Source organism: Carlito syrichta, unplaced genomic scaffold, assembly GCF_000164805.1.
Source record: "Carlito syrichta isolate Samal-C Ts95f unplaced genomic scaffold, Tarsius_syrichta-2.0.1 Scaffold313184, whole genome shotgun sequence".
Taxonomy (NCBI): Eukaryota; Metazoa; Chordata; class Mammalia; order Primates; family Tarsiidae; genus Carlito; species Carlito syrichta.
Window position 1 is genome coordinate 32,687 of NW_007257280.1, and position 14,319 is coordinate 47,005.

General features: G+C 38.9%; 1 pseudogene; it reads left to right on the plus strand.

The window, feature by feature from the left end:
* The first annotated feature begins 11,592 nt into the window (after positions 1 to 11,592).
* Positions 11,593 to 13,000, plus strand: LOC103272724 (annotated as a pseudogene).
* The last annotated feature ends 1,319 nt before the right edge of the window (positions 13,001 to 14,319 follow it).

The window sequence follows — 14,319 nt, forward strand, 5'->3', positions numbered from 1 at the left end:
TGGGCAAAAAACATGAATAGACACTTCTCAAAAGAAGATATACAGGCAGCCAACAGACACATGGAAAAGTGCTCAACCTCATTCATCATCAGAGAAATGCAAATTAAGACCACACTGAGATAGCACCTAACTCCAGTAGGAATGGCCATCATTAACAAAACAAACAACAGATGCTAATGAGGATGTGGAGAAAAAGGAACACTTTACACTGTTGGTGGGAATGCAAACTAGTGCAACCTCTTTGGAAGACAGTGTGGTGATTTCTGAAATTACTAGACATTGACCTTCCATATGATCCAGCAATCCCCCTACTGGGAATATACTCAAAGGATTCTGCAAAAAGATACTTGCACACGCATGTTTGTTGCAGTTCTATTCACAATAGCAAAAACATGCAACTAACCAAGCTGCCCAACAAAGCTGGACTGGATTTTTAAAATGTGGTACATATACACATGAAATATTATGCAGCCATAAAGAAGGACAAACATATGGATTTCATAGCAACTTGGATGGATTTAAAATTTATCATACTCAGTAATTTATCACAGAAACAAAGAGCAGAGTACCATATATTCTCACTCATAAGCGAACCTTGAACAATTATCATAACACTATAAGAAAGAGATTGGCAGTAGGGAGAAACTGCCAAGACAGGGGAGGTGGGATTGGCAGTTGAGGGAAACTGCCAAGGGAGGGAGGGGCACACCTCATCAACAAGATACCTTCATAATGAACATTTGTATACCTAACCCTGAAATGTACCCCACTTCTTTAAAATATATATAGATAAATAAATAAATAAATAAATAAAGGTGTAAGATCTTTTTCTAAGTTCTTTTTTTTTAAGCATATAGACATTCAGTTATTTCAGCACCATATATTGTAAAAAGTATTTTTTCTCCATTGAATAGCCTCTGCTAGCTTATCAAAGTTCAGTTGACTATATTTTTATGGGCGTATTTCTAAGCTCTCTTCTGTTTCCTTGGTGTATTTGTCTATTTCTTCAGCAATACCAAACTGTTTTGATTACTGTAGGTTTATAGTAACTCTTGCAATCAGATATTGTGAGGCTTCCAACTTTGTTTTTCAGCTTCAATACTATTTGCCTTTTCCATTTCCAATATAAACTTTAAAATCAGTGTGTTGTTATCTGAAAAGTAGTTTGCTGAGATTTTGCTTGAGATTGTGTTGAATACATAGATTAAGTTGGGAAGAACTGATATCTTAACAGTATTGATGCATGAATATATACTCCATTATTTAAATATTCTTTTATTTCTTTCATCAGAATTTTGTAGTTTCCATATATAGATGTTGTACATAATTTGTTAAATTTATTTAACATTTATTAAATTTATTAAATTTTTTGTTTGTTTTTGGTTTGTTTTTTTTTGAGTTGGAGTCTCACTCTGTCGCCCAGACTGGAGTGCAGTGGCCGCTCCCGGTCACCGCAGCCTGACCTGCTGGGCTCCGGCGATCCTTCCGCCTCAGCCTTCCAAGTAGCCGGAATTACAGGTGTGCGCTATCACGCCCGGCTGATTTTTTTATTTATTGTGGAGATGAGGTCTCGCTGCCCAGGCGGGTCTCGAACCCGCGGACTCAGGCAATCCACTCACCTCAGCCTCCCAAAGGGGGGGGATTACAGGCTGAGCCACCGAGCCCGACAAGAATTCAACCATTAAGTGTAATGTTAGCTATGTTTTTGCAGCTATTCTTTACCAAGTTAAAAAAGTCATCCTCCATTTCTAGTTTGTTAAGAGTTGTTATATGAATGGGTATGGGCACAGTAGGTTCTCAAAATGAGTCTCAAAATGAAAGACATTAATACAGGCAAAGAGGAAGAGTGAAGAAGGGAAAATAGAAACATTTTAAAACTACACAAAATGGTGTACTTTTAAAAGATCAGTGTGAATATAATTCCATTTATGTAAAAATCACACACATATACACAAAAATACACATACATATCTGTAATAGAGACTTCTAGCTATTCACTAGAGTTCATTCACTCCATCTTCTTTGATACACAGCTAGATTGCATTTCCCGGTCACCCTTGCAGGTACGTGGGGCCATGTGGTTTAATTCTAGCCAATAAAAGTGGGCAGAAATGGCTCATAAAATCTCTGTCTATGACTCCTTCTATGTTCTGTCCCCTTCCATCAGCTAGGTCCAGACAATAACAATGCCTCAAGCTGTGGATCAGTTGTGAAATGGAAGGAACCTAAATCCCTAAATGAACTTGTGAAAGACAGCCACCCCGCCAAACTAAACACCTGCCCAGGACTGTTACTTGATCAAAAAATAAATTTATGTGGTGCTTGAGTCACTGTATTTTGGGGTCTATTTGTTACACTAAGTAAATCTACTCTAAATTTTATATATATGTAAATATACTGTGTGCCAAGATGGGAGGAGAGAAAGATTTATGAAAGAATTATTACCAAACTGTTGATAGTGACATTGAGCATGTGTTTGCTTTCTGAATTTCACTTTACAAAGAGTACAAATGGTTTAAAAATCAGAAAAAATAATATATGCTAAATGTTTTCTGTTTGCCTCCCCAGATTTTCTTTCCATTCTTCACCCTTCTCAATCCTGCTCTGTGCCCAGGAAGGCTGACTTGTATAGATTATATCACCCAGATTTCCTTAGCATTTGTCTTCTGGTTAAGTTTGGGCCAGTGGGTTGGGGCAGCAGCGGGAAGTGAAGATAGTGAGAACAGAGTTAGGTTAGTGTATTTACTTCCCTAATTCCATTCCCTCCCAGGTCACCTAGATTAACTGTATCTTTTACAGTTCTTGTTCTTCAGCTCTTTCATACAACTAGGTTACAGTAACTGCTTCCTATTTCGTCCCTTCAGGCTTAGAAATTGTAACAGTCTCCCACTTTTGATAACCCCCAAGGTACCCTACTGTAACCTTTTGGTGTCCCTAAACTCCACTCACATATCCTCAAATAGCCTCTTTATTAAACTCTTCTCAAATCATCCTTTTTTACCATGCCATTAATTTCTTGAGCGATTCTAATTGAAACAATTGTCAAATAAGAAAAGAAATGCTATACTTGTTCAATTAAAAAGCTACTTTTGCCAAAGAAATTTATCATTACGTGAATAACCTTAACATGAAATTGAAATTTCTGTACTCAAAAAGGAGATAAATCATTCCCAGTCAGCTAGCTGAGGGGCCTAGGTTACAATCTTAACTCAGTCTCCTGCCAATGATGTCACTTTGGCTCTTGGCCTCTCTAAATTTCAGATTCCTTGTCTGTAAAAAGGTGGTATTAATGATACCTCTAGCATAGGGTTGTGGTGCAGATTAAATTAGTAATCCAGGTAAAGAATTTAGCAATGGACCTGGCCATGGCGTTATGAAATTTTTTTAAAAAACTTTTAATAGACTATAGCTTCAAACTAGCTGAACTGAGATACAAATTTTCATTCACTTTTCAACAACAATCACAATCAATAGCAGCAATCACACCATATGGAAAGAATTATTCAGAATTTATATAGTGCTTTTACATGCATTATCTCATTTGAATTTCAAAGAACCCCCACGAGCATTTCTATCTCAGTTTACAGATACAGGAACTAAGATTCAGAGAGGTTAAATTACTTGAACCAGATGTCTCAGTCAGTAAACACCAGGCATGGGTTTCAAAGCTAGGTCCTCTCATAACAGTCACAATGCTTTTTGAGCTTTGCCACAGCTACCTCCTATCTGGTAAAATCTCTTTGAAAATGTTTGTGTTTTCCCCAACTTTCTCTAAAATACAACCGGTTGGTAACAATTTTAGTTATTTTTATAACTGTTAAACTGTCAATAGTAACTCCACAACTGTATTCAGGACATGTGTGCCCATAAGAAATTCCCTATAAATGCAGTAAAACCAGAGTTTGTATTTCCATCTCAGGTAAACCTAAGTGCTGTTATAGATGTTGACCTTGTATGTCTATATTGCACCTCATTGAGTGACCTCTGCTCTTAGACTGAGAGCACTTGGATTTGCATTTATATAGCCCTTTTGAATTCGGCTCAATCTCATTGGGTTTTTGGTCAGAACCGGAATACAAACACAACTCATCAGATTTCAATAGGTTTTTTTCGTTTGCTTAATTGCATGGCAATTGTCTGGTTTCCCATCCTTCAGGTATGTATAAGTTTTGGGAGCCTCTAGCCTATAATACCAAATGGGGAAAGTGTACTTTTATTTTTGGAAACGAAAAACAACCTCTTGTGGCCCCGACTCCAATGAGGCCACAGCCATGTCAGCACAGGCCACATTTAAATGGTCCCCTGAGGTCACTGCTATTGTGATTTTTGAATAAATTACTCCCATTATTAGACAACCTGGAAGAATATAGACAAAAACATTTCTTGGCCAAAGAAAATATCTTACAAATGATTGCAATAGTCCTCAGAGCTTGGATGAGTCTGAAGAAAAATACTGGATCATTACCTGAAAGAGAAAAAAGATTGCGAACCTGATTGTCTCTTAAAGTTACATGAGAATGTATCCTTGAGAGAGGAAAAAAGAGATAGAAACAGGGGAGGAGAAGGAGACGGAGGAAAAGAGAGAGAGAAGGAGAGAGAGAGAGAGATATTTGTATGTGATTAAAAACTACAAGTTTCTCTAACAAATAGGTTGTGTTCCAAAAGGCCATTTATAAGTCAGCTATTTGGATCTTAAATAAGTTTGTTCACAGAGACAATAGATACCATAGTTGATAGGGTCCTAAGCTGGCTCTGCAAAGCTCATCACCCTGCATTGAGGAATTATCTCTGTAAATCAGAGGCTTGGATGTGAAGAAAAGGACTCACATCCTGCTGGAAGGAAGAGAAACAATGAATGTACAGCGGTAAAGAACTGGTCTTGGAAGCCAGACAGATATGGGTTTGAATTTGGATCCTTTCTTGTATTATCTATGAGACCTTGGGCAAAACAAGTAAACCCTATGATCTAGTTTCTTCCTATGTGAAATGAGAAATATAATTCCTATTCCATAGAGTCATTATAGAGTTTAATGAGATACCTAAAGTGCTTTGCATTCCATAGAAAATAAAGGATAATTACTTTGTTAAAGACAGAGTTAGCCTCAACCAAAATGTAAAAAACCAAATGTGTTTACTTTTAACATTCTTCTATCTACCTTTCTTTACCTAGCATTCTATTCCTGTTATCCTAGCTCTCTGAGTACCCATAGCCATTACCTCTGCTTTAAGTTACTCACTGGGACACTTCACCAACCTGCCTTCCCTGGATTAGTACTCCATGCTACAAAAATACATGCAGTTCTCCTTCTCTGCCCTTTCCCCCCATCAAAACACCTATTCAGTGTGGTTTGGAAATGCGGTGGCTACTTAACCAACTGAAATATGTCTAATTTTTCTTTTTTAAAATTTTTATTTTTATAAAGATGTGAGGTACAGTTCAGGGCTAGGTATATAAACATTGATCATGCAGATACTCCTGTTGATGAGGTATACCCCTCCCTCCCCTAACAGTTTCCCTCAACTGCCAATCCCACCTCCCCTCCCCTGACAGTTTCCCACTACTGCCAATTGCTTTCTTATAGCATTATAATTGTTCAAGGTAAGCTTATGACTGAGAACATATGGAACTCTGTTCTTTGCTTCTATGATAAATCACTGAGTATGATTGACTCCAAATCCATCCAAATTGCTGCAAAGTCCATATATTTGTCCTTCTTTATGGCTGCATAATATTCCATTGTGTATATGTACCACATTTTTTTATCCAGTTCAGCTTCGATGGGCAACACGGTTGGTTCCATGTTTTTGGTATTGTGAATAGAGCTGCAATAAACTTACATGTGCAGGTATCTTTTTTGTAGAATAATTTGAGTTCCTCCAGATATATTCCCAATAGATGAATTGCTGGGTCATATGGAAGGTCAATTTCTAGTTAGTTCAGAAATCACCACACTGTCTTCCAAAGAGGTTGTACTAGTTTGCATTCCCACCAGCAGTATAGAAGCCTTCCTTTTTCTCCAAATCTTAGTATCTGTTGTTATTTGTTTTGTTAATGATGGCCATTCTTACAGGGGTTAGGTGGTATCTCAATGTGGTTTTGATTTGCATTTCTCTGATGGTGAGTGAGGTTGAGCACTTTTTCATATGTCTGTTGGCTGCCCATATATCTTCTCTGGAGAAGTGTCTATTCATGTCTTTTGCCCACTTTTTAAAGGGGCTGTTTGTTTTTTTCCTTTCAGTGCATTTGAGTTCCTTGTAGATCCTAGATGTTAGACCTTTGTCAGATATACAGTTGGCAAATATTTTTTTCCCATTCTATAGGCTGTCTCCCTGCTCTTTTAATGGTTTCTTTTGGCTTGCAGAAGCTCGTTAATTTGATGAGGTCCCACTTGTCTATCTTATTTTTTAAGGTGGTGGTCTTTAGGGTTCTGAATAGGAATTGTTTCCCGGTTCCAATTTCCATAAGGGTGTCTCCTTGCGCTTTCTCAGATTCTTAGAGTTTGAGGTTTCACATTTAGGTCTTTGATCCACTTAGAATTAATTTTTGTGCATGGTGATAGGTAGGGGTCCTGTTTCAATCTTCAGCATGTGGTCAGCCAGTTTTCCCAGCACCATTTACTGAATTGGTTCTCTTCTCCCCAGTGGTGGTTGTTGGAGCCTTTGTCAAAGATGAGGTGGTTGAGGAATTGAGGCTTTGCTTCCAAAATCTCTATCCTGTTCCATTGGTCTATGTGCCTGTTCTTGTACCAATACCAGGCTGTTTTGATTACTGTAGCCTTATAGTAAAGTTTGAAATCTGGAAGTGTGATGCCTCCTGCTTTGTTTCTTTTACTAAGAATTGTTTTGGCTATTTGTGGTCGTTTATGGTTCCATATGAATTTCTGTATTGTCAGTTCCAGATCTGAGAAGATGAAATATGTCTAATTTTTCAAAGGAACCCTGGTTAACCTAACTAAGATTCTAATTTGTGAAACTTCAGACAGTATAACCAAAAATTTTAGATAGTGCTACCACAGAGGATATTTGGAGAGCTTGATACCAAGGGAGTGATAACATCTGCTTGGGAGGAAATTCGAAAAAAATCTAATTTGGAGGTTCTGCTTCCAGGAAGATGAAACCGATATACTTTTTCTTATTTCTCCTATTAAGTATAATTAAAATCCTAGACATCTGACTACACTATATAAAACAACCACAAGAGAACTCTAAAACATAGAAAGGAGAAATCAGGCTGGGCGCAACAATCCTAGCACTTAGTGAGGCCAAGGAAGGAGGATTGTTTGAACCCAGGAGTTTGAGACCAGCCTAGGAAATATAGCAAGACCTCGTCTCTACAAAAGAATTCAGGAAATTAGCCAGGAATGGTGGCATGTGTCTGTAGTCCCAGCTACTAGGGAGATTGAGGCAGAAGAATCCCCTGAGCCTAGGAAGCCAAGGCTGCGGTGAGTCATGTGTGTGCCACTGCACTTCAGTCTGGGAGACAGAGTGAAACTCTGACTCTGAAGAAGAGGAAAGAGGAGGAGGAGGAAGAGGAAGAAGAAGAAATAAATAAACAAATGAGACTGCTTAGGGACTTCAGAATCCAAAGTATGACACAATAGCAAGTTCCTTGAGTTTTCTTTTTGCTTCATATATTCCATACATGAAGCTAAGAAAAAAAGCTGGTGACTTGGAAACACCAGTAGAAGAAGACAGAAAAAGAAATCACAATATAAGTTGTTCTTTTTAGCCAAAAGAGCAGGAAAGCAGCCTAGCAGGAAGAAAAATTTTAGATAGCAACCACTCTACTCCAGCCAAATGTTAGAGGAAAAATTGTGGACTCAACCACCACCCTAGACCATCCTTCCCATACAAGGACATGCCAAACAGGGAACCTAGACTTTCATTCTTACAAGGCTATAGCAAGGCACCCCAAGCACCCTCCCTAAAGTGGTATGAGAGAAGGCCAACTAGGGAGCCAGAATTTTCATTCCTGCTGACCAGGTGATTCTTCACCCTCATGGTGTCATTGGAAATCACATAAGGATCCTCTACTTCCACCTCTACCTAGAAGTTATGAGGTACCCTTCCCATTCCCTGATGGTATAGTGTCAGAAGAACCTTAAAGAATGAGTCATTCTTTATAAGACTTTCACCATTGCCCTGTGGTTACAAGGCCATCCCCACCACAGTGGAGACAATGTGTGAAGCCAGAATTTCTAGTTTTATTCAAAATCAATGTGAAGCCTACCTCTCAGGTGTCAATGGGGGCTGAGTGATTAACTGGGACTTTTATCTCCACCTAGCAATAATGAGGCAGTGCCCTCAGCTTTCTCTGTCAGAGCAGTGTCAGAAAATGTCAAGTAAAGTAGGTGGTTTAAATAATATCTAGAATCTCATAGCACAAAAATGACCATGTTTTGGTCGGGCGCAGTGACTCAGCCTGTAATCCCAACACTTTGGAAGGACAAGGCGAGAGGATTGACTGAGCCCGAGGGTTCAAGGTCAGCCTGGGCAACTTGGTGAGACCTCGTATTTACAATAAATCACAAAAATTAGCCAGGCGTGGTGGCGTGTATCTGTAGTTCCAGTTACTTGGAAGGCTGAGGCGGAAGGATAGCCTAAGCCCAGCCGGTCGAGGCTGCAGTGGCCATGAGCATGCCTGGGCAACAGAGTAAGACTCCAACTCAAGCAAACAAACAAACAAAAAATGACAAAGTTTCAATTTTAAAAATCAATGATAGAATAAGAATTTACAGATCTCAAATTGAATGAAAAAAACCAATACATGCCAACACCAGAATGACGGAGATGTTAAAATTATCTGACAAAGATTTTATTTTATTTTTTCATGCTAGTAACTAAAAATTTTAATTTTTCTTTACTTAGAATAGCATCAAACAGCAAATAAAAAGCAACACAACCAGATGAGATAGACTGTGGAAGAAAGGAGAAAGCTTTGCATTTTAGTAACTTCAATGTCACTTTTTCCTGCTTTTTGAAGAAGGAGTCTCACATTTTCATGTTTAACAAGGAGCTCCACAATTATGAAGATAGCCTGGCAGAGGAAATGGAGACTAGGAAGACAGGAGGTTCATCGGACTCCAAAGTTATTCAGAAGGGAGTCATGAGTAGAATCCTGGACTCTGGTGGAGTCTAGGAGCAGGAACAATGATGGTGGTGATGATGATGATTGTGATGGTGATGATGGTGATCTGACAAAGATTTTAAAGAAAATTTCATCTAAAATGTTTCAAGGAGAAATTATAACACCCTTGAAAAAATGAAGAAAACTTCTGAAAATAATAGGAAGTCTTAGAAAAGGCATAAAAGATATGAAAAAGAACCAAATGGAAATTTTGAAATTGAAAACTATAGCAACTAAAATTAAAATTTCAGTGCATGGGCTAAATAGCAAAATAAAGGGTCAGAAAGAATCAGTGAACTGGAAAATAGAATAATAGAAATTATTCAATATAAACCACAGAGATAAAAATAGAATGAAAAAAGAAGACAGAATCTCAAGAATCTATGGGACTATAACAAAGTATCCAACAAGCCATCAGAGTTTTATAATAAGACAAAGAGAGCAAGGCTGAAAAATACCATAAGAAATAATGACTGAAAACATCCCAAATTTAGGAAGAAACATCAAGCTATAAATTAAAGATACTGAGAAAACCCCAAACAGAATGAACTCAAAGAAATTCATGCCAAGTCATATTTTCATGAAACTTTTGAAAACTAAGTGTAAAGAAAAGTCCTGAAAGCAGCCAGAGACAAATGACATGTGACCGGGGGGGGGGGGTTTAAATGACAATGAATTTCTCATCAGAAGCCATAGAGGCCAGAAAGAAGTGGTATAATTTTTTCAAATGCAAAAAGACAGCAAAACCATAGTCCTATATCCAGAGAAGTAAAGGAATAAAGAGGAATAAAGGGGGAAAAAAAGCATTTTCAGATAAAGGAAAGCTAAAAGTACATTTTGCCATCAGACCTACCTTAAAAGAGGAAGCTCTATAAACAAAAAAATAAATAAAAAATAAGGAACCTTGGAATATCATGAAAGAAGGAAAAACATAAAATGCAAAAACATGGGTTAAAAACCAAACCTTTCCTTTTCTTGATTTTTCTAAATTATATTGATAGTTGATGCTAAAATTATAGCACTTTCTGATGTGGTCCTAAATGTAGGTAGAGAAAATGTTTATGACAACTATATTATAAATAAGGAAGGGCAAAGTGATGTTAAACTTCTACACTGTTGGTGGGCGTGTAAACTAGTGCAACCTCTGTGGAAAGCAGTGTGGTGATTCCTAAAAGCTCTAAATATCTACCTCCCATATGACACTGCAATAACCCTACTGGGAATATATCCGGAAGAACACAAATCACTCTACAAAAAAGACACCTGCACACATATGTTTACCGCAGCATTGTTCACAATAGCAAGAACCTGGAAGCAACCATGCTGCCCATCAAAAGAGGATTGGATTAGAAAAATGTGGTACATAAACACGATGGAATACTATACAGCCATAAAAAAGAACAAAATCATGAATTTTGCAGCAACCTGGATGGAACTAGAGTCTATAATACTGAGTGACCTCTCACAAAAACAAAGGTCCGAGTATCACATGTTTTCACTCATATAATGGACCTTGAACATCCAATCTACTACTATAAGAAAATGACTGACAGTAGTGGGAAACTATGGGGGAGGAGAGGGAGACGGGATTAACAAGCAAATATCTGTCTGGAGATGGGGAAGCACCTCTAATCAATAGGGTGCCTGAATGAAACGTATTTGTATACCTAACCCTTAACTGTACCCCACAACATCATAATAAAAAAATGTTGATTATTGAAAAAAAAAAGAAAGAAAGAAAGTTATAGTAGCTGGGCTCAGTGGCTCAGCCTGTAATCCCACGCCTTTGGGAGGCTGAGGTGAGTGGATTGTCTGAGCCTACGGGTTCCAGACCTGCCTGGGCAACTTGGCGAGACCTATCTCTACAATAAATCAAAAATTAGCTGGGCATGGTAGCTCATGCCTGTAGTTCCAGCTACTTGGAAGGCTGAGGTGGAAGAATCACCGGAGCCCAGCAGGTCGAGGCTGCAGTGGCCGGGAGTGGCCACTTCACTCCAGTCTGAGTGACAGAGTAATACTTTAACTCAAAAAAAAAAAAAAAGGTATAGTAGCTATACTTCACTCTAATGAGTACATAATGACACCAATAAGCTGCAATTATGTATATATAATGCAATTTCTAGAACAACCACTAAAACATTTATACAACAGGATATGCTCAAAAACACTATAAATAAGTCAGAATGGAATTTTCAAAAATGTTCAGTTAACAAACAAGAAGGAGAAAAAACAGAAATGAAAAGGAAAAAGAACAAACAAAACAAATTAAAGTGGCAGACTTAAATCCTAACATATCAATGATTACATTAAATGTAAATGGTTAAAACATGCCAAATAAAAAATAGAGACTGACAAAGTGTATTAAAAAACATAAGTATACACTGTCTAAAAGAAACTCACTAAAATATAATAACATAGGCAAGTTGAAAGCCTCACGTAGGGCAGCCGCAGGGTCATGGGGCATCATGGAGGCCGAGGACCTCTGTGAGGAGCTGATCTGCGCCATCTGCCTGGACTATTTCCAGGACCCCGTGTCCATCGAGTGCGACCACAGCTTCTGCCGCAGCTGGGTGCCGGGTAGAGCCTGTTCTCCTGCCCCGAGTGCCGGCAGCCTTTGTCGCCCGCCATGCTGTGGCCCAACTGGGCCTTCGCCCGGCTGACGGAGATGACACGGCGCTGGCGGCGGGGCCCACATTCCCGGGGCTGTGCGGCCGCCACCGTGAGCCACTGCGCCTCTTCTGCTAGGAGGACCAGTGGCCCGTGTGCTTGGTGTGCCTGGAGTCGCAGGAGCACCAGGCCCACACCATGGCGCCCATCGATGAGGCCTTCCCGAGCTACCAGGAGAAACTTCTTAGGTCTCAACGTAGTCTCATAACCATGATGAAGAAAGCTATGCATTTACAGGACATGGAAGTGAAGTATGCTACAAAGTGGAAGGAGAAGATAAAGAATCAGCGAATGAGAATCACCATGGAGTTCTCAAAACTGCACCACTTCCTGGCTGAAGAAAAGCAACTGTTTCTTCAGAGACTGAGCAAAGAAGAAGAGACAAAGAAGAAACTGAGTGAGAACATGCTAAGGCTCAATCAGACAATCACTTCCTTGAAGAAGCTCATCTTAGAGGTGGGGTAGAAGAGCCAGGCCTCCACGCTGGAACTGCTTCAGAATCCGAAAGATGTGTTAACCAGGAGTGATACCCAGGATGTGAACTATTCCCTTGAAGTTCTAAGGGTGAAGACACCATGCCAGATACCAATGATGAAAGAAATGTTGAAGCGATTCCAAGTGGCTGTAAGCCTAGCTGAAGACACAGCTCATCCCAAACTTGTCTTCTCTCAGGAAGGAAGATGTGTGAAAAATGCAGCATCAGCCAGTACTTGGCCAGTATTTTCTACAGCATGGAACTACTTTGCTAGATGGAGAAATTCTCAGACAAGTACACAGTTTGCAGAGAGATTCCAATACTTACCCTGCGTCCTGTGAAAAAACGTTTTCACTTCAGGGAAACATTATTGGGAGGTTGAGACTAGAGATGGTCTGGAGATTGCTATGGGGGTGTGTCGGGAGGATGTCATGTGGATTACTGACAGGTCAAGAATGTCCCCCATTGTGGGAATCTGGGCTATTTATTGCAGTTCAGGTGGCTATTGGCCCCTAACAAGCCTCTCTGGAATTCTTCCTAAGCAAGAGCCAACTCTTCAGCGGGTGGGAGTTTACCTAGATCTTGGGGCAGGTAATGTCTCCTTCTACAGTGCTGTGGATGGAGTACACTTACATACTTTTTCTTTTTCTTTTATCTCACGCATCCGGCTGTTTTTTTGGTTGAGTCCATTAGCATCTTTAGTCATCTTACCAGTGATTGATAAGAAATGAGGCTATTCTTTTCCTGCTCAAAATACCTTCCCTACATGCCAGCTCAGGAACATACATCCCCTGGTCCTCTTCTTTCACTTCATGTGTCTCTGTCCTGGGTCTCCCTAATTGAACTGTTTGTTGTTCACCTTTCATGTGCTTCAGAAGAGGCAGTTCCATGGGGGCAATTTTGATCAATGGAAACGGGACAGGAAATTTTCAAAGATGCTTCTGAGGAGTATTTTTGTAGCTTTTAAATAAGATTTTTGGAAAGACATAGCCCCACTTTTGATGTTAGCAGCTCTACTAGAACCAAGGAGTACACAGGAACAGTGGAAAGGTAGAAGAAACAGTCTTTGATGCCATCATTAAACTTTTGAAATTTCCTAATCCTAAGCTTGTTATATGAGATAATTACTCCCTTATTGTATAAAACAATTTTAATTGCATTTGGTTACTTGTAGCCTGACAACCTGATACTAAAGTATGAACATTCTACAGTATCTTAGTGTGGAACATCTTACAGTATCTCAGTTTTGTGGAATTTGACAAAAGTATAGAATTTTTTTCTCTTATTTCCTGTAAGCACTGATTCTCCTACTTTTCTGGCTCAGAAAATTGAGGAAATTTCCCCTCACTCTGCCCACTGCTCTTCCCTTCACCCAGACCATGACTCTGCCCTCAACTGTTTACTGTGCTGGACATGTGTCAAGTTCATATATTACTTGTACAGGGTTATTAATGTCACAAGGATATTGAGAAACAGTTAAGTATTTATATAGCCTGTTCATATAATGCTATTGCACATGACTTTCCACAGTTCAGTGAAATGAAAATTAAAATCTTATTAAAAGGAGAAAACTGAACTCTTTAGCTTAGTATTGCGTCTCTGGCAAATGGGAGTGTTGGGATTAAAATCCAGATTTGTCTAAGATGAAAGCCCACATTCTTTTCTACTCTGTCTTTATTTGAAAGCATTTATGAAATACTGAGTGTGGGTCGCCTCATCTTTGTTTCAGGTTGTTATTTTGTTATTAATATGTTTTAATCCTGTGTATGTTCCCTTCTGCTATAGATTGTATGTATTCAGAGCACTGTGATAGTTACTGGATAGTCATTTTTAAAATAGTGATTGTTTCTCTCTGGCTGTAAATGTCATATGTACTTATTGTAGAAAATTTTGGATATACAAAAAGTATAAATTAAAGTTATGCATAATTCCACCACTACTAACATTTTGATGTATTTTCTTCTAGACTTTCAATAAAGACTTTCTGGCTGTCAAAAAAAAAAAAAGAAAGTTAAAGGACAAAAAGGATATAACATGCAAAATAAAGCAG